A 24,353-nucleotide genomic window follows, 5' to 3' on the forward strand; every position below is an offset into this window, starting at 1 on the left:
GCTTGGAAAACACACATGCCCATGTGCAGTGAAACCTAAATAAATGTGGTTAGTTTTTACTTGCAGCATTCCATTCAGCTCTCTTGGATCCCTAATAAGGCAACAGTTGTCTTAATGACTCAATTAATCACTTCATGCTATTTAGAGAAAACATATGGGCTTTAATGCAAAAGGTAGTAAGTAAACATTCAAGTCTGAAATTAAAACACAGCTCTATAAAACCTGCTACTAGGACAATTATGGTATCCAACCCTAGGAAATAAAAATAACCCATAGCTTGAGAAAAGGAAAGAGGATGGTAAAGTTTACAAATGTGAGAAATATGAGGTGATGCTTTCATACTCAAACTCAATTCACACAAAACATTAGTGACCAGGGTGATTAATATGGAAAGCAAGGATGGGAAGAAGAACGCACTTCCCTTTGCATCCAAAGCTGAGAGGTGGCTCATTATTATCTCTGGTATGTTACTTTGCCTCAGTTTCCTTCACTGTAAAATAGATATCATAGTAGTAGCTTCCTTATAGGGGTATAGTGAGGATTAAACCAAATACACATGATGCACTTAGCACAAAGCTTGGCACACACAAAATGCTCAGTGTTCACTTAGGCAATTGTTATTGTTATCGATAGCATTAGATATTTGTGAGGAAGAGCAATGCATTTTTGTGAGAGGAACTGAATTTCCCTTTCATAAACGTGCCCCTCCCTGTACGGCAAGTTCCAAACCTGACCACAAAGGCCACAGATTTGGTATCTGTTCTTCCCCCAACAGTATCCTCAAAACTTCCTCTCATTTGTCTTTTTCCTTGACTAATAAACCATTCACCACTAATTACTTACAATCATTTTTTTGCTGCATAGTTTTATATTTGTTTATTATGTTCACAGATGTCTTACCTAGCAAGGATAGAATCTATTATCTCATTATTATAACCGAGTCTCCTGACCACTGTGTCCCTGCCTTCCATGTCACTTCCTCCAAAAGCATCCTTTGGCAGGACAGGATTTTCCTTCCTTCACACTTCTTCCTTCCTATCCCCCCACATACCTTCTAAGGAAAGGGGGATTTAGGGCATATAAAAGAGAGAGAAACTTTGTTAGCATATAAACTAAACGAGTTAAACTATGAGATGATTATGCTATAAAAGATGGTCCATTATTTGTCTTAGAGTGTCTGCTCTGAAAAATTCATTTATTCCCTCAAAAAATTTATTTAGTATATTCTATGTTCAAACTTTTGAGGATCTGGCTGTGAACAAAGCATATTAAATCCTTCCCTTTAATGAAGCAGATCTTTTCATAGAAGAGACAAACAACAAATATGGTTGTCATTAAACAGTGATCAGTGTTAAGTAATTAAACAGGATAACAGAATAGATGGTGTCGAGCACATTGTTTGGGGCAGTATGGTCAGTGCACGATTTTTAAAGAGACTCCACTGGACAATCAGAAGTTCATATAGTACTTGAAGTATTTGATGCTTTCCTCTTGTGCATGAAGTTGAGACTCAATGGAAAGGGTGGGTGATAAAAACAAACAAACAAACAAACAAAACACAGGATCATGGGGAAGGGGGAGGAAATTCCCAGATGCTCAGTGAAGATGGACTCTGAATGAAAAATCGAAGGCAATGTTCATATATAACATAATGTCCATGTCGTACATTATGAATAACCTGCTCTTTCAATGTAAAATTTCTGTGGTAGCATCATAGACTTCCAAATCTGTATCATTGGGTGTGGTCTTGAAGGTAGAATGAAGGGACCATGTCTGACAATGGAAAGCAGGAATATTCCACACCATCTTTTCCTGGGTTCCAGGGGAGCAGACCCTAGCTTACTGAGTGGACAAGGGAATAACATGTCAGAGCTGCAGGTGGTAACTGCCAAACAGCCCCTCAAAAAGACATGAGAAGTAGGAAAGGAAAACCTCCTTCTGATTGGTCCTATAGGCAGAGAATGCCACCCATCTACGGAGGTAGCCATAAACATTTAGGTTTTCTATTTCTATTCTATTATGCTTACTAGTAAAATCCAGTATCATCCAGAAATAAACCACTTACAGTTTTAAAAATTACTTTACAGTTTAAAAATATTTAATTGGGGGTGTCTGAGTGGCTCAGTTGGTTAAGCATTCAGCTCTTAATTTTAGATCAGGTCATATATCAGGGTTTTGAGATCAAGCCCCACATTGGGCTCCATGCCCACTATGGATCCTGCTTAGAATTCTCTTTCTTCCTCTCTCTTGGCTTCTCCCACTTCCCTCTCTTAAAAAAAAGTATTTAATTGTTTAAATCAACTTTTACATACATTATTTCACTTTTTTCTTCCATGAGAGAAAGGCAGGAATTGTTATCTAATTTTGTATATGAAGAAATTGAGACACTAAATGACTTATTCAAAGTCTCCCAAGTGATCCTAAGTTTAAAAAAAAAAAAAAAGTACACCAAGTAAGTAGAGAATTTGAACCCAGACTTTTCTGTCCCTTTAACCAAGCATTTACTGAGCTTCCTTCTTCAGCCCAGCACTCTTTGGAGTAGCAACAAGATGTATAAATCATCAAGAAACTATGGGAAGAACCAAGATGTCCCTCAACGGATGAATGGATAAGGAAGATGTGGTCCATATACACTATGGAGTATTATGCCTCCATCAGAAAGGATGAATACCCAACTTTTGTAGCAACATGGACGGGACTGGAAGAGATTATGCTGAGTGAAATAAGTCAAGCAGAGAGAGTCAATTATCATATGGTTTCACTTATTTGTGGAGCATAACAAATAGCATGGAGGACAAGGGGCGTTAGAGAGGAGAAGGGAATTTGGGTAAATTGGAAGGGGAGGTGAACTTTGAGAGACTATGGACTCTGAAAAACAATCTGAGGGGTTTGAAGTGGCGGGGGGGGTGGGAGGTTGGGGTACCAGGTGGTGGGTATTATAGAGGGCACGGATTGCATGGAGCACTGGGTGTGGTGAAAAAATAATGAATACTGTTTATCTGAAAATAAATAAATTGGAAAAAAAAGAAATATGCTTGTATAAATTTATGGGCAATCACTAACATTATAAACATATAAACTATAAATGATATAAAATATCATTCTTTTGAATTAAAATTCATAGGGGAGAAAAAAAACCCCTCTACCTAAACCTCACACTTTATACAAAGTTAACTCAAAATGGACCACAGAACTACATGTAAAATGCAAAATTATAAAATCCCAAGAGAAAGCCATAGGAAAAAATCTTCAGGACCTAGGGCTACATGAAGAACTTAGCTATAATGCCAAAATTATTTTACATGAAATAAAAAATGGATAAATAAGACTTCACCAAGATTTAAAATGTTTACTCTGCAAAAGATCCTGATAAAGAGATGAAGATACAAGCTTACAGAATGGGAAAAAATATTTACATATCTAGATATGATACATTTCTAGAATATATAGAAAATTTACAAAACTCAGTAACAAAAAAAAGTCCATTTAGAAAATGGACAAAAGAGGGGCACCTGGGTGGCTCAGTGGGTTAAGCCTCTGCCTTCGGGTCAGGTCATGATCTCAGGATCCTGGGATGGAGTCCCGCATGGGGCTCTCTGCTTGGCAGGGAGTCTGCTTCTCCCTCTCTCTCTGCCTGCCTCTCTGCCTGCTTGTAATTTCTCTCTGTCAAATAAATAAAGAAAATCTTAAAAAAACGAAAATGGACAAAAGATAAAAACAGACATTTTTAACAATGAGAATATAGAGATGGCAAATAAACATGTGAAAGTTATTCAATATCATCACAGAAATGCAAATTAAAACCACAATGACATATCTACACACCTTCAAAATGCCTAAAAAAAAAAAGTAATGCCAGTAAATGTTGATGAGGATGTGAAGACACCAGATCATGCATCCTTTGCTGGTTAGAATACAAAATGATACAGTCACTCTGGAAAACAGTTTGGCAGTCTCTTTCAAAGCTAAATAGGTGCTTACTGTATGACCCACAGAGTCCACTCTGTAATAATTGCCTCAGAGAAATGACAACCCAGGCCCACACAAAAATGTGTACACAAATTTTTTTTTAGAGATTTTATTTATATATTTGACACAGAGAAAGTACAAGTAGGCAGAGCAGTAGGTAGAGGGAGAGGGAGAACAGGCTCTCCTCCAAGCCTGGAGCCTGCTGTGGGGCTGATCCCAAGACACTGGGATCATGACCTGAGCCAAAGGCAGAGACTTAACTGACTGAGTCACCCTGGAGCCCCTGCACACAAATGCTTTTTAACAGATTTATTTGTAACAGCTAAAAAATGAAAGTAAAGTCCAAATGTCGTTCAAAAAAGGAATGGTTGAACAAAATGTGGTATATCTATATGATGGAATACTACTGAGCCATAAAAACATAACAGATTATTGATAAACTCAACAGTTTGGTGTACCTCAAAGATATAATGCTGAGTGCGAAGAGCCAGTTTCAAAGGTCAAATATATGATTTTCATGGATATGCTATTATCAAAATGACAAATTATAGAGATGGAGAAGACATCATTAGTGGTTGCCAACCATTAGTGATGGGGCAGAGGGATGTGGGCGTTAATGTAAATGATTAATTAACATAAAGAAAGTCTTTGTGGTGATGGTACATTTCTGCATCTTGACTGTGGTGGCAGTTACATGAATCTACACATGTGATGAAGTTACATAAAACTACACATACACACATATACAAATGAAATAAAATCTGAGTAAGTTATTTGGACTATACCAATGTCAATTTTTTGGTTTTGATATTGTACTATTATTATGTAAGATATTAACATTGGAAGGAGCTGAGTAATAGGGATTCTATATGGGGCTTCTATATACTATTTTTGCAACTTCCTGAAAATCCATAACCATTTCAAAATTAAATTTTTTAAAAATATTTTATTTATTCGAGAGAGGGAGAGAGTGCTCAGGAATTGGGGGAGAAGCAGAGGGGAAAGGAGAGAAAATCCGAAGCAGACTTCATGCTGAGTGTGGAGCCCAACATGGGGCTCAACCTCATGACCCTGAGATTGTGACCTGAGCCAAAACTAGATGTTGGATGCTTAATTGATTGAGTCACCCACTTGCCCCCAAATTGAAAATTTTTTTGACTTAGTATTTGATTTTTTAAAATTTTTTATGTATTTTCAGCATAACAGTATTCCTTGTTTTTGCACCACACCCAGTGCTCCATGCAATCGGTGCCCTCTCCAATACCCACCACCTGGTTCCCCCAGCCTCCCACCCCACCCCTTCAAACCCCTCAGATTGTTTTTCAGAGTCCATAGTCGCTCATAGTTCACTTCCCCAAATTAAAATCTTTAAAAACTAAATGAATGGTAGCTTTGTGCACTTCTAAACACAATTGATTCTAAGATGAGACATTCTGGAGAATAAAAACAACATACACCAGCAAGAAGGACTGGACCAAGAATGAGAATACCTTCGGCTATTATTTACCCTCTGTGGTTTCCACAGTTTTATTTTCTGTTTACAGACCCTGTTCCCCTGACGACATACTTACATGCCTATCTGACCTATGTCAGGTCAATCACAATCCTGTATCTCTTTGAATGTGGATTTTGATCCATGAAGTGGCATATAACCAAAGCCAGGCCACCCAGAATCTTCCCGTGGGTTTTCCAGAGTTGGTGCTGAGCAGGAACAGGGAGGTTTCTCATCCCCACTGGATTTCAAGAAAGGAAGTTATGACCCCAATATCTGTCAGTAACCATATCCCTAGCTAACTGGAGGAATCCAAAAGACAAAGGGTAACATGCAGATAGGAGCTGTGCTGGGAGCTGGAGAAGGAGCAAGAAAGAGACCAAAAAGCAAAAAAGAGTCCAATTGCTACATGAGCCCTAGATCCACTGGATCCTAATGCCAGGAATGTCCTTCCTAGATACCTGAACCAACAAACTATTTTTCAGCAATTATACATATATGTTGGATTTGCAAATAAAAGTTTTCCGAACTGTGTATTTTCTTAGGAACTCAATTTGTGCCTCTATAAAATAAGAATACCTGATGTACTTGCCTCCCAATTTTGCAGTAATAATCAAAAGAGACAGCACACATGAATGTTATTTACAGCACTATAAAAATGTAAGGGAATGATATCTATTGTTATAGATGAAGGGAAATCTCAGAAACAAATCCAGCTCCTTTCCTGAAGATTTTTATAATTATATTCCAATAATTTCCAAAGCAGCATTGAGAATAAGAAACAAATATAAAATACTACCATAAATAAACAGAGTATTATGATTCATATTCAATGATTCATTTATGACTCAGAAAGAAACAGAGTACCAACATTCAAATATGAATACAAACATCTTCTCTAAAATTTAAAAATCTAAGAAAGTTTAGAAATGTGTGTGAGAAACAGCTCTTGTGTCAGAATTTTTCAAATTGAGCTGTATTTCCATTTTGATCAGAAGGAAATTTGGGTAAATTGGAAGGGGAGGTGAACCATGAGAGACTATGGACTCTGAAAAACAATCTGAGGGGTTTGAAGTGGCGGGGGGGTGGGAGGTTGGGGTACCAGGTGGTGGGTATTATAGAGGGCACCGCTTGCATGGAGCACTGGGTGTGGTGAAAAAATAATGAATACTGTTTTTCTGAAAATAAATAAATTGGAAAAAAAAGACCTAAAATAAATAGAGCAGCACCTCCTTCATGGAAAAAAAAAAAAGAAACACCCCACTTGTATTATATGAAGCCCCTTTGATATACTGCACATTGTGGTCAGATTCTTAACTAGACTATAATCCTCAACAAGTTGTGTTCTTTTTACCTTAAATGGGTCAAATTTTGACTGAGCTCAAGATGGCTCCATTTTCCTAAATTATGAAGAGCCCAGCCTGACTCCTATATTGATATCAATTAATCTGATTCAAAGCTAGACATGTACTTGTATTTGGTAAGCCCACCCAACAGCTGTATCTGACAAGGCTTTGCCCAACCATGGCAGCCTAGAACCCTGTGCAAAATGCAGCAGGTTGGTAAATCCACCCTCAGCAGTCAACAGTCTATCTGGATTCCAGGAGCTATATGCAGCACAGTGTAGTAGAATGTTACTCCTACAAGCCATATCTAGCTTGTGCAAGAGGATATTGTTAAAGCATAAGGGTGGTAAGTCAAGTGTACCAAAGCCAAGAGAGAAACAAGAGAGAAAGCAATGAGTATCAGCTACCCTGCTAGCCTCTGAAGTGTCTGAAAACATAAAATCTTTAAAACTCACAGTGAGGTAAAGTAGTACTTTTAAGGGCAAGGGGACGAGGGGACGAGGAACCAATGAAAAGATTGGTTTATTCATAATGAGATCTCTTAGTAGATTCACTCTTAGCAAGGGGTTTATTTTCCTTCCAGCAAGTGCCACTTGGTAACAAGGAAAGCCCTGGTTACCAAGCTGTACTTTGATAAATCCTGGAATGGAAAGAAATGAGCATACTTTGCCTCTACTATGAAACATATATACTGAACCAAATCAAACCAATCTCCACTTCACATTGCAGAGCCAAAGCAGTGGTCATAATGCTGACCACGATTGATTGGATTCTTGTTCCCTCACAAGATAGTAGAGAATGGTGGTTGAGGACATAGTCTTACACTGAAGTGTAAACTACCTCAGTTCTAACCCCGATTTTACCATCCACTAGCCATGTAAGTCATCAATATGTCATTCCCCTTCTGTGTTCCCTTCTTGGCTATGGCCTTCTCTCCCTATCAGTTCAGAGTTGCCATCACCTAGGGAGTTCTGTAGATTTCTCTCCTTGAAGACAGCCTATAGATAAGAATAGAGTCTTCCTTGATATTCTTTCAATCTCTGCAAAGCAAATTCATATGTCTTTTGGTGTTGAGAAGTATGCTTTTACTGTACACTCTGGAATAACAGAGAGGACATCAGTGCACAGTAACCATGGGAAAAGGTAGTTACAAGTTAAAAAAAGAGTAGAAATATTCTTCTGGCACGGAAGATATCCAAGCAAATTATGGTTACAGAACAGAATGAAAATGATTAAAAAAAAAACTATGACATTGTAAAAATGCTAAATACTTTGACAATTTAAAAATAAAATCAGGGCATCTGGATGGCTCAGTGGGTTGAGCCTCTGCCTTCGGCTTGGGTCATGATCTCAGGGTTCTGGGACGAGCCCCATATTGGGCTCTCTGCTTGGCAGGGAGCCTGCTTCCCCCCCTCTCTCTCTGCCTGCCTCTCTGCTTACTTATCATTTCTCTCTCTGTAAAATAAATAAATAAAATATTTTTAAAAATAAAAAATAAAAATAAAATCATTGGGATCCATCTTAGGGGCTGCCTATCACAAATGTTTTAAAAATAAGACTGCCTACCCCTTCATTGTTTTAAATAATATTTTATTATCTTAAGATAAAACTTAAAAGATCTCATCTCTCTTTTAGAGAAGCAATAGTTACTTGAAATTTATAGATTTCTTCAGTTATATGGCCTCTTTTTTTCTGTTAAATCAACTAAAATTGAATTTAATACTTCTCATTTAAAATAGCGAGGGGGCTCCTCTGTGGCTCATTTGGTTAAACATGTGCCCTCAACTCAGGTCATGATACCAGGGTCCTGGGATCAAGTCCAGGGTTTCCTGTTCAGCAGTGCCTGCTTCTCCCCTTCCCTCTGCCTGCTGCCCAAACTGTGTGTGCTCTCTCTCTCTCTGACAAATTAAAAAAAAATCTTAAGCAATTTTTTAATAATCAGTGTACTATGATCTCAACTAGTAAAATTTTACCTATTTATCTAGTTGTATAAATGCATAGATCAACATATATATTTATATTTATTAATAAGTGTGTTAAAATGAAGCAGATAATAGTTTTTATCAACAATGTATGGGTAGGGCACCTGTGTGGCTCAGTCAGCTAAGCATCTGCCTTCAGCTCAAGTCATGACCCCAGGGTTCTGGAAGCCCACATTGGGTTCCCTGCTCAGTGGGGAGCCTGCTTCTCCCTCTGCGGGCTGCTCCCCCTGCTTGTGTGCTCTCTCTCCCTCTCTTGCTCCTGTTGGAGCTCCCTCTATCTCAAACAATAAATAAAATCTTTAAAACAAAGAGGCAACCCACAGATAGGAGAAGATACTCACAAATGACACTATAGATAATGGGCTGATATCCAAGATCTATAAAGAATTCCTCAAACTCAACATACACAAAACAGATAATCACATCAGAAAATGGGCAGAAGACATGAACAGACACTTCCAAAGAAGACATATAAATGGCTAATAGACCCATGAAAAAATGTTCATCATCATTAGCCATCAGGGAGATGCAAGTCAAAACCATACTGAGATACCACCTTACACCAGTTAGAATGGCCAAAATTAACAGGACAGTAAACAACAAGTGTTGGAGAAGATGTGGAGAAAGGGGAACCCTCTTACTCTGTTGATGGGAATGCAAGTTGGTGCAGCCACTTTAGAAAACAGTATGGAGATTCCTTAAGAAATTAAAAATAGAGCTACCTTATCACCCTGCAATTACACTACTGGTTGTTTACCCCAAAGATACAGATGCAGTGAAAAGAAGGGTCATCTGTACCCCAATGCTCATGGCACCAATGGCCACAGTCACCAAACTGTGGGAAGAGTCAAGATGCACTTCAACGGATGAATGGATAAAGAAAATGTGGTCCATATATACAATGGAATATTATGCCTCCATCAGAAAGGAATAAGACCCAACTTTTGTATCGACATGGACAGGACTACAGGAGATTATGCTGAGTAAAATAAGCCAAGAAGAGAAAGCCAATTATCATATGGCTTCATTTACTTGCAGAGCATAAGGAATACCATGAAGGACATTAGGAGAAAGAAAGGAAAAGTGAATTGGGGGAAATTGGCGGGGGAGATAAAGTATGAGAGACTGTGGACTCTGAGAAATAAACTGAGGGTTTGGAGGGGAGGGAGGTCGGGGGATTGGTGAGTCTATTGGTAGGCATTAAGGAGGGCACATATTGCATGGAGCACTGGGTGTGGTACATAAACAATGAATCTTGGGACACTGAAAAAATTAAATTTTAAAAAATCCTTTAAAAAATTTAAACATAGAAGAATCCATGAAACAAGATGGGATAGGGAGGGAGACAAACCATAAGTGACTCTTAATCTCACGAAACAAACTGTGGGTTGCTGGGGAGAGGGGGGTTGGGAGAAGGGGGGTAGGGTTATGGACATTGGGGAGGGTATGTGCTTTTGGGTAAATTGGAAGGGGTGGTGAACCATGAGAGACTATGGACTCTGAAAAACAATCTGAGGGGTTTGAAGTGGCGGAGGGGTGGGAGGTTGGGGTACCAGGTGGTGGGTATTATAGAGGGCACGGCTTGCATGGAGCACTGGGTGTGGTGAAAAAATAATGAATACTGTTTTTCTGAAAATAAATAAATTGGAAAAAAAATTTAAACATAGAACTACCTTATGACCCAGCAATTGCATTACTAGGTATTTACACAAAGGATACAAAAATACAGATTCAAAGGGGTACATATACCCCAATGTTTATAGCAGTATTATCAACAAGAGCCAACTTATGGTGTGAGCCCAAATGTCCACTGACTGAAGAATGTATAAATAAGATGTGGTACACACACACACACACACACACACACACACGAATATTACTCATCCATCAAAAAGAATGAAATCTTGCCATTTGAAATGACATGGATGGAGCTAGAATGTATTATCCTAAGTGAAATAAATCAGTCAGAGAAAGACAAATACTGTATAATCTCATTTATGTTTGTAATTTGAGAAAGAACACAAATGAACATATAAGAAGGGGGAAAGAAAAAAAGGAGAGAGAAACAAGTCACAAGTGACTCTTACTGATAGAGAACAAAGTGAGGGTTGAGGGAGGAGGGTGGGTGAAGGATGGGCCAGAGGGTTGATAGGGATTGAGGAGTACACCTTTTGTGATGAACACTGAGTGTTGTGTGTAAGTGATAAATCACTGAACTCTACTCCAGAAATCAATATTGCACTCTATGGTAACTAACAAAATTTAAATTAAAAAAAAAAAAGAATTCAAGTGCTCCTGAAGTAATTGAGTATGTTTAAAACTATTTCAACCATAAGTGACTCTTAATCTCACGAAACAAACTGTGGGTTGCTGGGGGGAGAGGGGTTGGGAGAAGAGGGGTAGGGTTATGGACATTGGGGAGGGTATGTGCTTTTGGGTAAATTAGAAGGGGAGGTGAACCATGAGAGACTATGGACTCTGAAAAACAATCTGAGGGATTTGACGTGGCGGGGGGGTGGGAGGTTGGGGTACCAGGTGGTGGGTATTATAGAGGGCACAGCTTGCATGGAGCACTGGGTGTGGTGAAAAAATAATGAATACTGTTTTTCTGAAAATAAATAAATTGGAAAAAATAGGGGAAAAATGAAAAAAAGAAAAGAAAAGAAAAAAAAATTCTCAAACTAGAAACAAGTACATCCTCAGTCTAATAAAAGGCTACCATAAAATGCCCCATAGCTAGCATCGTATTTAATAATGGACTTTTCCCTTAAGATCAGGAACAACATAAGGATGTCGTCTCTAAATACTTTTTCTTAATATTATACTAGACATTCTAGTCAGTGCAACAGACAAGTAAAATAAACAAGAGTCATCCATATTGAAAAAAAAACTATTTCATCTAAAATTTATCAGTTTGTAAAGCTTTTGATGTCCAACATACTGTCTTCAATATCACTATTACCTCATGAAGAAGCATCATTACTTTACAGATAACATTTTTACTATTAACAAGATCACTAAGCAAACAAGAACAATTATTATATCCAATTCGGCTTGTGTTTCCATTTGAGAAAAGATGTAACTTATATTTGAGTCCTAACTACCAGCACAAACACGCAGTAACCATATTTCAAAATATTTGATCAGAGAATGGAACGTTGCTGTTTACTAATGTCAAAGTGACCTTTTTCTGGAAAACAGGGCAACAAGTGACTCTCTTATGAAGACATAGTAAAAAAAAAAATCAAATCATGCTTTGTGCAGTGGTTTATTTTTCATTCCTTCACTAAATCCTTCCACTGTTTGTATAGTTATTTCCAGAAACAATTATATTTTTAATCATTTAATTTTCAACTGAATGCATTATTCAAAATGTGATAACATTTTTCATCTGTTGCCTCATGAATTCTGTTATTTTTTTATGTTACAAATAAAGGTGAAAAATTAAAAGTTTGAAGCTTCCCACAGACTTAATAAGGATGACTTATCAAATAATTACAAAATGCAACCACAAAGGAAACCTTATTATGTTATGGGCAAAGAGTAAAATGTTTGCATTATTTCAATAGGAAGGGAACATGTTTGGGTTAACTTCTAATAATTATAGAGAAACAAGTAATAATAATAACAACAAGAACAATGATCACTATTTACTGAATATGACCTTAATGTTTTACATGTTTTATTTCATCCTGACAACTACCCATAATGTAGGCACTATTATTATATTTAACAATGAAGGACAAAACAACTAATGTTCAGAGAAGCAAAGTGACTTACCCAGGGTCACATAGAAAGTGGTAAAACCAGGACAAGAATCATGTCATCTGCAAAGAGAGAGAGTTTGACTTCTTCATTACCAATTTGGATACATTTTCTTTCTCTTTGTTGTCTGATTGCTGTTGCTAGGACTTCTAATACTATGTTGAACAAGAGTGGTGAGAGTGGGCATCCTTGTCGTGTTCCTGATCTCAATGGGAAGGCTGCAAGCTTTTTCCCATGGAGGATGATATTTGCTGTGGGTCTTTCATAGATAGATTTGATGAAGTTCAGAAATGTTCCCTCTATTCCTCTTGCTGATTTCATTGGAGGATTTTGACTCTTCCATTTGCTTACTAGGTTGAAACTACTAAACTACTCAACTTGTTCCAGCTTATTTCATATCACTAGACCACAGAATCCCTACCTTGGAACTCATACCTCATACTAAATTCAAGACCAAGAAATAGTGTCTAAATATGACATTTGCCTTCTCAGAAAAACAAGCATAAACATGTCTTGTATAAGGAAAGTATGTTTAATATTTCATTAAACCACCTGTGCATCTTGTTGAGTTTTTTTTTCTACCTTTTCCTCTGTCAGCACTTCTGAGAGTCCTAAAACTATAACTTTAATCCACCATGACACCTGAGTCTGTGGTGTACCAGTTTAATCATCAAGATATAAAAATTTCAGACCTCTAGGACTGGCTAATACTAAGAAAAGCAGTATAATATCAAATCCTTTTCAAAGTACTTAATAGTATAATATAGAACCCTTTTCAAAGTACTTAAAATAGGCCTATTAATCCATCCTTTTGGCTTGTCATGCTAAGTTTTCAGTGCCTTTCCTTTTTTTCAGCTTCTAAGTTTGAATCCCATGTTTAATTCCATGGAAGGAAAATACACTTTAGTACCTGTGTACCATACAGGTGACCCGGTAGAACCACAATGTCAGACACTGCATTATGTGTTGGAGAGCAAGCCTGAAAGGAAGCATGAACTCCCTGCCTCCAAGAATCTCATAATCTACTAGAAGATAGGGACAATTTACTAGGCATGAAGGGTGGTGGAGAGAAAAACAACTTCAAAGACACAAATATAAAAGAGTGTTTATGTTTGGAGACTAGTATGGCTAGAGTCTAGGGTACAAATGAAGAGGGAAAAAGCAAATAAAACAGGAAAAAGAGAAAGGTTGAGGAAGATGCTCTAAGACCTATAAAGTATGAACTTGATCCTTTAAAGAAGGGTATGGGGAAGGGCATCAAAGTTTTTAAATCAGAGGGTAACATGATCAGACCTATGTCATAGACAGATTCTCTGGGGACCATATGAAGAAAGGTGGAGCGTCATGAGTAAAGATTCATGGCCCGGAAGGTCAGGGAAGAGGCTATTATAAATCCTGGATATCAACCTTTTGTCTGTGCTGTCATTTGCAAATATCTTCTCCCATTCCGTGGGTTACCTCTTTGTTTTCTTGACTGTTTCCTTTGCTGTGCAGAAGCTTTTGATTTTGATGAAGTCCCAAAAGTTTATTTTCGCTTTTGTTTCCTTTGCCTTTGGAGACATATCTTGAAAGAAGTTGCTGTGGCTGATATCGAAGAGATTACTGCCTATGTTCTCCTCTAGGATTCTGATGGATTCCTGTCTCACGTTGAAGGTCTTTTATCCATTTTGAGTTTATCTTTGTGTACAGTGTAAGAGAATGGTCGAGTTTCATTCTTCTACATGTAGCTGTCCAGTTTTCACAGCACCATTTATTGAAGAGACTATTTTTTTCCACTGTATATTTTTTCCTGTTTTGTCGAAGATTAATTGACCATAGAGTTGAGGGTCTATATCTGGGCTCTCTACTCTGTTCCACTGGTCTATGTGTCTGTTTTTATGCCAGTACCATGCTGTCTTGGTGATCACAGCTTTGTAATAAAGCTTGAAATCGGGTAACATGATGCCCCCAGCTTTATTTTTGTTTTTCAACATTTCCTTAGTGATTCGGGGTCTCTTCTGATTCCATACAAATTTTAGGATTATTTGCTCCATCTCTTTGAAGAATATTGGTGGAATTTTGATCGGAATGGCATTAAAAGTACACGAAACAGGCAAACATATCAAAAAATGGGCAGAAGATATGAACAGACACTTCTCCAATCAAGACATACAAATGGCTATCAGACACATGAAAAAATGTTCATCATCATTAGCCCTCAGAGAGATTCAAATTAAAACCACATTGAGATATCACCTTACACCAGTTAGAATGGCCAAAATTAACAAAACAGGAAACAACATGTGTTGGAGGGGATGTGGAGAAAGGGGAACCCTCTTACACTATTGGTGGGAATCCAAGTTGGTGCAGCCTCTTTGGAGAACAGTGTGGAGATTCCTCACGAAATTAAAAATAGAGCTTCCCTATGACCCTGCAATTGCACTCCTGGGTATTTACCCCAAGGATACAGATGTCGTGAAAAGAAGGGCCATCTGTACCCCAATGTTTATAGCAACAATGGCCATGGTCGCCAAACTATGGAAAGAACCAAGATGTCCTTCAACGGACAAATGGATAAGGAAGATGTGATCCATATACACTATGGAGTATTATGCCTCCATCAGAAAGGATGAATACCCAACTTTTGTAGCAACATGGACGGGACTGGAAGAGATTATGCTGAGTGAAATAAGTCAAGCAGAGAGAGTCAATTATCATATGGTTTCACTTATTTGTGGAGCATAACAAATATCATGGAGGACAAGGGGTGAAGGAGACAAGAGGAGAAGGGAGTTGGGGTAAATTGGAAGGGGAGGTGAATCACGAGAGACTATGGACTCTGAAAAACAATCTGAGGGGTGTGAAGTGGCAGGGGTGTGGGAGTGTGGGGTACCAGGTGGTGAATATTATAGAGGGCACGGATTGCATGGAGCACTGGGTGTGGTGAAAAAATAATGAATACTGTTTTTCTGAAAATAAATAAATTGAAAAATTAAAAAAGAGCTATTATAATAGTATAAATCACAGATGTTAAGAGCTTCAATTAGTAAGAAAGGAAGCTTTGAATGTTTAGGCTGAGGTAGAAGATAAGATTTCTAGTGTGGGTGACTGAGTTGTAATAAGAAGAACAGGTTTAGAGGGGAAGCTGGTGAGAATAATGGATGCAGTTATGGGTGTGTTGACACTGAGATGCCTATGACAAATCAAAGTAGAGATATTTGTTGAAGAGTTTCAGTATGACTCTGGAGCTCTGGAAAGGAATCATATCTGAAAATTAGAAAAGCTGATACCTTTGATGACAGATGCAGGACTCCTAATGAATTTGCTTCTCAGACTGGACTAATCTGTGAGTACAAATGAGGCTCTCTGTGAAGCAGTCTCTGAGCTACAGAGTAGCATATAGAACACTAGGGTGGGCTCTTGGGATCAACACATGTGGAAGGAAGGGAAAGAAACCAGAAATAAGCAGAAGAGATTGATTTGTGATGCTGTCCCAGTGAAGGCCCAGCTTACTCCCCATAGGGAATATTAGACCCTAAAAAAAGTGGCCCAAAATGTGGGGAGGGGGGCATTTTATACCCCTGAGCTGATCAGTCATAAAATGGAGGCTGCCCCTAAAAGTAAGGATGGTCTTGGCAAGGTAGTTTTCTTTAGCTGAGAAATATTGCCAACAGCTGACGGTTACTGACAACAGCACTCCAAGGTGCAAGAGAAACAGGTTATTCATGTCAGAAGAGAAAGACGTGGCAATGCATCATCCCCCATCATGTGAACCAAAGTTATTACAACCCTTCAGCTGACAGTAAGATCAGTTTCAGTTTTGAGTACTACTGTCAAGTGGACCCATTGACAAACTAGTTTTTGTCTGATCAAGATAAACAAGACAAAACAGTGAGGATACTTCAAAGTATGCCACAAATAAATTCATTTAAATCAATCCAGAAAATCATATGTAAAAAAAAAAAGTTTTATCTTCAAAGATTTGGAGGACCAATACATGGAAGCAGAATTATATAGGCTTGTGTTATCTCAGAGTAGTAACCATGAGTGAAAACAGACTCCATCACAACATAAGGAGGTGATTTCTAGGGATGGAAGTCACCCAGCAATGGAATGAACCATGCCAGGAAATAGAAAGAAAGAGTTCCTGTCACTGAAACTCCTGGACTAGACTGAGTAACCAACTGTGGAGAAAGAGGTAAGGAAGGGCAGTGGCAAGGAGAAAAGTAGCATTCAATAGAAGGTTGTACTAGATGTCTCCATGATCCACTGCAGGCCTCATATTTGTTGATTATCTTAACTGATGAGTAATTTTTTTTAAGTACTGAATGAGATACTCTAGTTAGAACTTGGTAAATTAAAAATCTCTCTCTCCTCCCGGAGTTTATACTTCTTCCTCAAGTCTATATTCTCAGTGGCATGAGAATTACTTGCTCACACCAAACAAGTGACTTTGTAGGAGGAAATTAAATGTATTTAATCAAATGTGTATGAATGTCATTTTGGATGAAAGTTGCATAACTTCAGAAAGAGCACATGTGACCACACTCTATGCATTAGGACAGATTTGTTGAACAAATATAGTACATGGGGATCTACAAGAAGTAAAGGAAATGGACTAATAAACCCAGAAGCACTCTAGCAATAGGTGAGAATGATGGTGCGGAAAATCCCTGATATAAAGTATGTAAGAAGCTCAACATTGCAATCAAAGAGCCACTCGCTCCAGAATCCAACCCTCAAATTCCCAGCTGCCCAATCCCACAGATACTAGTCACATGTACCTATTTAAATTAAAATACAAATGAGTCCCTCAGGCATACTAGCCACATCTCAGGTGCTCAGTAGCCACATGGAGATACTAGCTACCATATTGCACAACACGGATCCAGAATATTCACAGCCCCACAGAATACATTGGCTGGCATTGCCTCAACCCTCTCCCCTAGAGTTAACCTAATTACAGCAAATAAGGTTTCACCTCTCCTTCCCTTTTCTCTCTCATTTTTCTTTTTGGTTAAGGCTATCATAGTTCAGAAATAAACTTCTACAAACCACTTTCTCTGATGAAGTGCCCTCCTCCTTCAGATGTCATCCTGGGATCACTGCCAACTATTTATATGGGCCTGAGAAAAGAACAGGCTCAGTGTATAGCAGATGGCTCAACCTAACATGAAATCATGGATTTCCAGCCACTTTTATATTAGTTAAATGCAATCGATTTGCAGAATTTATTTTAATAAATAGTATGGAAGAGGTCTTGGGAACATCCTTTAGCTGTTTTTCTTCCTTCCCCGGCTGCCCACTCTTGCTGAGAATTTCTAAAGGAAAAAATAGCTTTAGCAAGAAGGGGATGAAAATGAACAGTCATAACATTGCACATGTTCTTTATATAGCATCTAGAAGCCAAAGGCATTTTTGGTATTTTTCTAAAATATAAAAACGGAAAAAAAACATATATTACATCCTATGGGTCTTATGAGAGAAACAGTTTAAGAATAAAAACCATGGCTCAAAGGGAAGGAATAACCAGGAGAGATTTATATATGTTCATATATAATGCCAACATTTCCAAATACCAGACCCAGGAAAAAATAGACTGATATGGTAGTGATTGGTAGTTGCTGAGGGAAAAAAGAGACATAGGCTCTGTTTTGTCTGTAAGGTAATAGGCTAACTCTTCAGTGTCCAGGCCTGCAGGTAGTAGGGAAAATGGAACAAGAGAGACTTCCCTAGAAGCCTTCCCTAGGACTGAATATTAATTCAAAGATCCCAACCAAATAGAAAACCAAAGGTCTAAATTGCTCAAACATAATAGCACAAGTTTTCTGTAGGCTAAAGGAGTATAGCAAGCTCAAAGTATGGTGAGCTTAAGGAGTGCTGGATAACAGAGGTTATCCCAAGTAGGCCAGGCCATCTACTCCTTTCCTGGTATCATGCAGGGAACTCAGAAAGACCCAGAATTAATGGCACCAGTACAGCTGGCAGAGTGTGGAGAGACAGATAACAGAGACCAGGATGAATGAGGTACAAAGGAGCTGGGGCTGCCTCTTCTATCTGATGGGCTATGGCAAGTTTTGTCAAGTTATGCAGCCACTAGTCAATTCTGCAAACTTGCATTCAGGTGGAAGAGTGGGGGCAAAAGTAAGAGATGCATGAAGCATTCTGTGCTCAGACATCTCATATTCAGGGGCAGTATGTTTATTTTTTAGAGAGAGAGATTGCATACACATGAACAGGATAGGGGGATTTGTGGGGAGGAGCAGAGGGAGAGGGATAAGCAGACTCCACATTGAACATGGAGCCTCATGTGGGACTCTGCCTTACAACCCTGAAATTATGACCTGAGCTGAAACCAAGATTCATACACCCAAGTGCCCCATGCAGGAGCAAAATATTATCTAGAGACCTGTTTACACACAACAGTATACCAGCCAAAAGGTCCAAGTCGGGGAGGCGGGATTTATTTCTGAGGAAAGGGGTTGCCCAAAACCAGATTAGTCTCAAAGAGGACCAAACCATGGAGGGCAGGGTGCATAATTCAGGGGTTTCCCTGGTCCAAATCTGCTTGGCAGCAAAGGCTAATAAAGGAGGCAAGAGAGAGGACAAGAATTCATTGCTGGCCAGATCCCTAACCCTAGTTTTGGGAAACCACCTTGATCCCCACACTTAATGAATAGACAAGATGGGGAGATGGAGGCTACTGAGATGTATAAACTCCTCTTTTATCAGGACTTATTAATAACTGGTATGGATCTAACAATACTAGGAAAGTCAAGGGGAGAGAGAGAGAGAGCATGTGCTGGTGGTGGTGTTAAGAGAGCTGGTGAATACAAAGGAAATAAGGCCAGGTTGACATTCCACAATTACAATAAAGCATCCTGATAAAACACCCTCTTCATTATGCTTATTTTGCTGTTCATAGATCAAGGCATATACTTTGCCTTCTATCTCCTCTCCCCCTGTACTCAGAACTTTCTGATCAATAGGCATTTACATTAATGCTCTTATGAGACACTTTCTGGGCATAACATGGTGAAAACTTAGCTAAAGAAGCCAGAATGGGTTTCCAATGACCCTGCCTAAGCCCTCATCTTCCTTATGGATTAATTAAGACAGAAAAAAAAGGTTAATCCTATGCTAAGTTGTTACCAAGAAAAATACTTGAATAAGAAGAGACAAAGCTGTAATACGCTGAAATTTCAACCTGTCATAGTATTCTCTACCCTCACCCCCCTTGGGGGAGGGGGGAATTCATTTTCCAAAACCAAACTCAAAATACTGAGGAAATAGCAGGCACCACATTCAATTTGACAAATACCTTTTTTCTGAATTTCATGCCAGCCCCACCTGACTATAACTGCTATTATAGTTGAAATAAAATGCAGTAAAAATGAAGAGGCTTAGCTAGGGCTAGTTAAGACCACAGCTGAGCTTAGGAAGACATTAATGGAACTGCACTGGCTACAGAGGAGATTCCCTGCTGAGATCTTTAGCATCTTCATGCTACCCAACCATGTAACCCTCAGAAAACTTGCCAACTGATGCAGCCCACTGAAAACTCACACTGAGCAGTCTAGCCCACAGGATCTCTATCCCATCTGCACGTGAGAATCACCTGAACGCTTTTTGTAATAATGTGTTTCCCCCACCCCTCATCCCCCAAAATTCAATCAGGACCACCAGCTGTGAGATCTAGGCATCAGCATGAAAGAAGGGATGTAAACAGAAAAGCTCTCCAATGGACCCATGTGAACGTAAGGTTCAAAATCATTCACGGAGACTCTCTACATGGTTGTTTCTCATTTGTCCTAGTCATAGATGAGTTTCCTGATCTTTGATGAATTGTATGACTATAAAATGAGGATAATATGTAACCCTGTGTTACTTTTCTCGAGTCTATTGTGATTTATATGCAACTATCTCATATGGAGTAAAGAAAGAGCATTAATAATAAGTTAGCATTTATAGCTGATTTAGACATTTACAAACTCTTTTTCAGATCTCAACAACCATTCTTCTGTTGCTATTTTTGCCTATGACATAAAGATACCAAAATGAATGAATGAATGAATCCCTTAATTTGAAGCTCAGGAAAATGATGCTCAAGTAGGTTAAGGTAGTTTCCTAAGTTTGTAAAATTAGTAAGACATGCCTATATAACTTCAAAGGCTAAGATCTTCCCATGACCCCAAGGTCCATTTAGACCAGGTGATCCTGACTTTTAGTTTCGATTTTGACACTGACTAGATGAAGCAGGCCTTAAGCCACTTATTTTCTGTACTGTTCCCCTCCCTTGAGTGTAAAATAATTAGACTAGGCCATCCCCGATGTTGTTGTCAGGTCTAAGATTCTCTAATTATGAGACTAAATGCCTCAGGACAGGTATCAAGTGCAAGTATTGCTCTTTGCCACATATGTAATTTTCATCTAACTACAGAGAAGACACTGATGGTTACCGGAAGGGAGGTCGGAAGAGGGATGGGTGAAATAGGTATCAAGAAGGGCACTTGTGATGAGCATTGGGTGTTGTATATAAGTGATGAGCCACTAAATTCTACACCAGAAACCAATATTACACTGCACATAAATTAACTGTAATTTAAATAAAAACCTTAAAAAATAACTATGATATTTAAATTATAAGACACTTGTCATTAACTGACAAAATTAATACCTAGTATTAATCCCTTTAAGTAGGGATAACTTATTCTAAAATTAATAGAGTAAGTTATCCCTACTTAAAGACAGATTGTACTACATGTAATAGTTACATATAAAAAAGTTCTAAAATTATCTTACATTCCATGATGGTAAATGAAACACAGTGAAATTCTACAGCAAATTAGGTATGCAAAAAAATTGTTGTTGTTGCTATAGAGTATGAACAAAATAACTTATTCCATCAGTCAAAATGTACTATGCTAATGGTGTATATTGGTTGCTGGAGTAAATTTTATATTTATGGTATTTGTGAACATACTTTAGATACACACTTTAGATGATTAAAAACAGTAAAGAAAATGTAAGAATAGAGGGAACATTAATTCAGTAGTCAAAATATAATGAAAAAAATAGTTTTCAATCAAGATTGTATCCTTGTCTTTAGGAATAGAGTATGGAATAGGGAAACAGAATTTCTCATGTAAATTATAGTCAGTTCCTTTTTCAGTAGACATTGCCCACCTGCTCCAGGGGGGGAAAAACACATTTTATTACTATTGAGGCAGATTTACCTATTTTGTGTGTTGGCTGTTCATTGAAAAGGAATCTAATGTGAAAAGGAATCTAATGTGACTCAGTATACATTTCCATCCACAGTAAGTGATCATTAGCTTGAAAACAATGTTTTAAAACTTCAGCAGAGTATCATCCTGCCCTGCCACTTCAAAATGGATTTTCTTTTCCATGGTGTTGGTCCCTTCTTTGAAGGTTTTGTTTTTTCTTTTTTTAATCAGCCATGGTAAATGACAGTCTGCCCACAATAAAAGACTAAAAAAAAAAAGGTAGAGGTCCACCCTCAAGAATATACAGTGCAAGTTATCTACCATCAAGCTTCCTCCTCATATAGGGATAATAATTCTAATCTTATAGGGTAATTATAAAAATTACATATAATCATCTAGTTGACCACAAAACAAATTTTAAGTTATTGGAGCCTAAAATCTTAGAAAATATCCTATACAATGTAAGCTGTAATTTATCAGTTGCATGTAACACTCTGGGCTCATCACATCACATGCATTGAGTAGGGCATGTGACGCTTCTTTGTTTTAAAACTGAATACTAAATTGTGTTTGTATGCTGATAAGATGATGCAACAGAGAGAAACTGATGACATAGGAGAGACAGGGAACAATTGATGGAATTATGTCCTTAGTAGGCAAAAGAGAAAGTGTCCACCTTTTTTTTTTCAACAAAAAAAAGACTTTTATTATTTTTTTTGTTATTTACTACATTTTTTCCAATTTATTTATTTTCAGAAAAACAGTATTCATTATTTTTTCACCACACCCAGTACTCCATGCAAGCCGTGATATGCACAAGAACACTCCTTTTATTGTAATGGATGCAATGGCAGAGTTACAGGACGAAGGAGATGCAGGAAGATTTTGAAACATAGTAGTGGGAAGATGAGGGGGTTCTTATTTTATGCATTCTCTTTTTTTTTTTTTTAAAGATTTTATTTATTTGGTTGACAGAGAGAGATCACAAGTAGGCAGAGAGAGAGAGAGGGAGGAGGAAGCAGGCTCCCCACTGAGCAGAGAGCCCGATGCGGGACTCGATCCCAGGACCCTGAGATCATGACCTGAGCCGAAGGCAGCAGCTTAACCCACTGAGCCACCCAGGCGCATTCTCTTTTTTAATGAAGTATAGTCATCAGCTGAAGAATTAGTAAAAGGGGAAGTCTAAAGATTAAAACAAAGAAGGTGAGGAAAAGAGAGTGATGATACAGAGAAAGTGGTGAGTTTAATTTACTGGAGGTCACAATTTTAGAAAAGAATGTTTGAAATTGAAATTTCAGAAGTGGTACAAGGGAGTTATGAACATTTATATGGAAGTGATTATAGTTTAACTAAAATATAAGTCTTATGAGGGCAAGAGCTTTATTTTTCTCCCCACAGTATCTCACATAAGCATGTAGTAGCTATTCCATTAATATCTGAATAACTGAATGAATATACAGATGGATCAAAAATATAATGAGAAAGAGATACTTGAGGTCAGAACAGGGAAGATAAAGAGAAAAGGTGAATCAAATTGTGTTGCTGCAAGTTTTACAGTAAGCAAGCAAAATAGATAAAAGGAAATGATTAGAGAATAGTATGCCTGAAATTAGGAACTATGGGCTGATGTGGGCTTGAGGAAAATGATCAGTGATAAAAAGAAGGTCACCAGCAGGAAGACCAGAGTGTTAGATGGGTAATGCCAGCAAAGATGATGATAAGGATAGAGAGGAGCACAGTGAACCAGGATGCAGACAGTTAACATCAACAAGGAGATGTATGGGTAGTGTCGTCTTACGATGTATGTTTCAAAGTAGAGAAGGTTGAAGGGAAAGTAAAAAGAGAAAATATTTGGAAGAGTCACTGTCCACGATTTTGATTCAAGGGGTTAATGGGTGAAGAAGGATTAACATAGCATCAAGTTCTTTTCTGTTTTTGCTATTCTCGTTGCCTCTCCCTGTGATAGGCAGAATGTCCATGCTATAATCCCTGGAACCTGGATGTCACCTTACATGGCAAAAGGGACTCTGCAGATAAGATTAAGGACCTTGAGATGAAGTGATTATTCTGGATTTTCCATGTGGGCCCGGTGTAATCACAAGGGTCCTCACAGGAGGGAGACAGGAAGGTCAGAGTAGTAGGAGATAAGGTGAAGGAAGCAGGAGGTTGGAATAATATGAGGAAGGGGTCATAAGCCCTGGAACACAGGTGGCCTTCAGAAGCTGAAAAAGGCCACAGGAGGAATTCTCCTCTGGAGCATTTGGAGAAAAGGCAGCCATACTGACACTTATTTTAGATTTTCAACTTCCGAAAGTGAAAGGGTATGAATTTGTGTTGTTGAAAGCCACTAACTCTGTGGCAATTGGTTACAGTGGTGACAGGAGACTAATGCAATCCATAAACACCATTGTGAACTATAGGAGAAAGCTGTCACTCCAAGGAGACAAGGCAGGCTGCAGGCAGCCTCTTAGGGAAATGATTCCCTCCTAGAGCTGCCTTCCTTTAAATCTTGCGTGCACGTGGATTGTTGCACCACTCACAATAGTTTGTGGTCATATTTAAGTGTCTATTCAGCTTTCCTCTTTAGACTGTA

This window comes from Neovison vison, chromosome X (genome assembly GCF_020171115.1).
Source record: "Neovison vison isolate M4711 chromosome X, ASM_NN_V1, whole genome shotgun sequence".
NCBI classification, from domain to species: Eukaryota; Metazoa; Chordata; class Mammalia; order Carnivora; family Mustelidae; genus Neogale; species Neogale vison.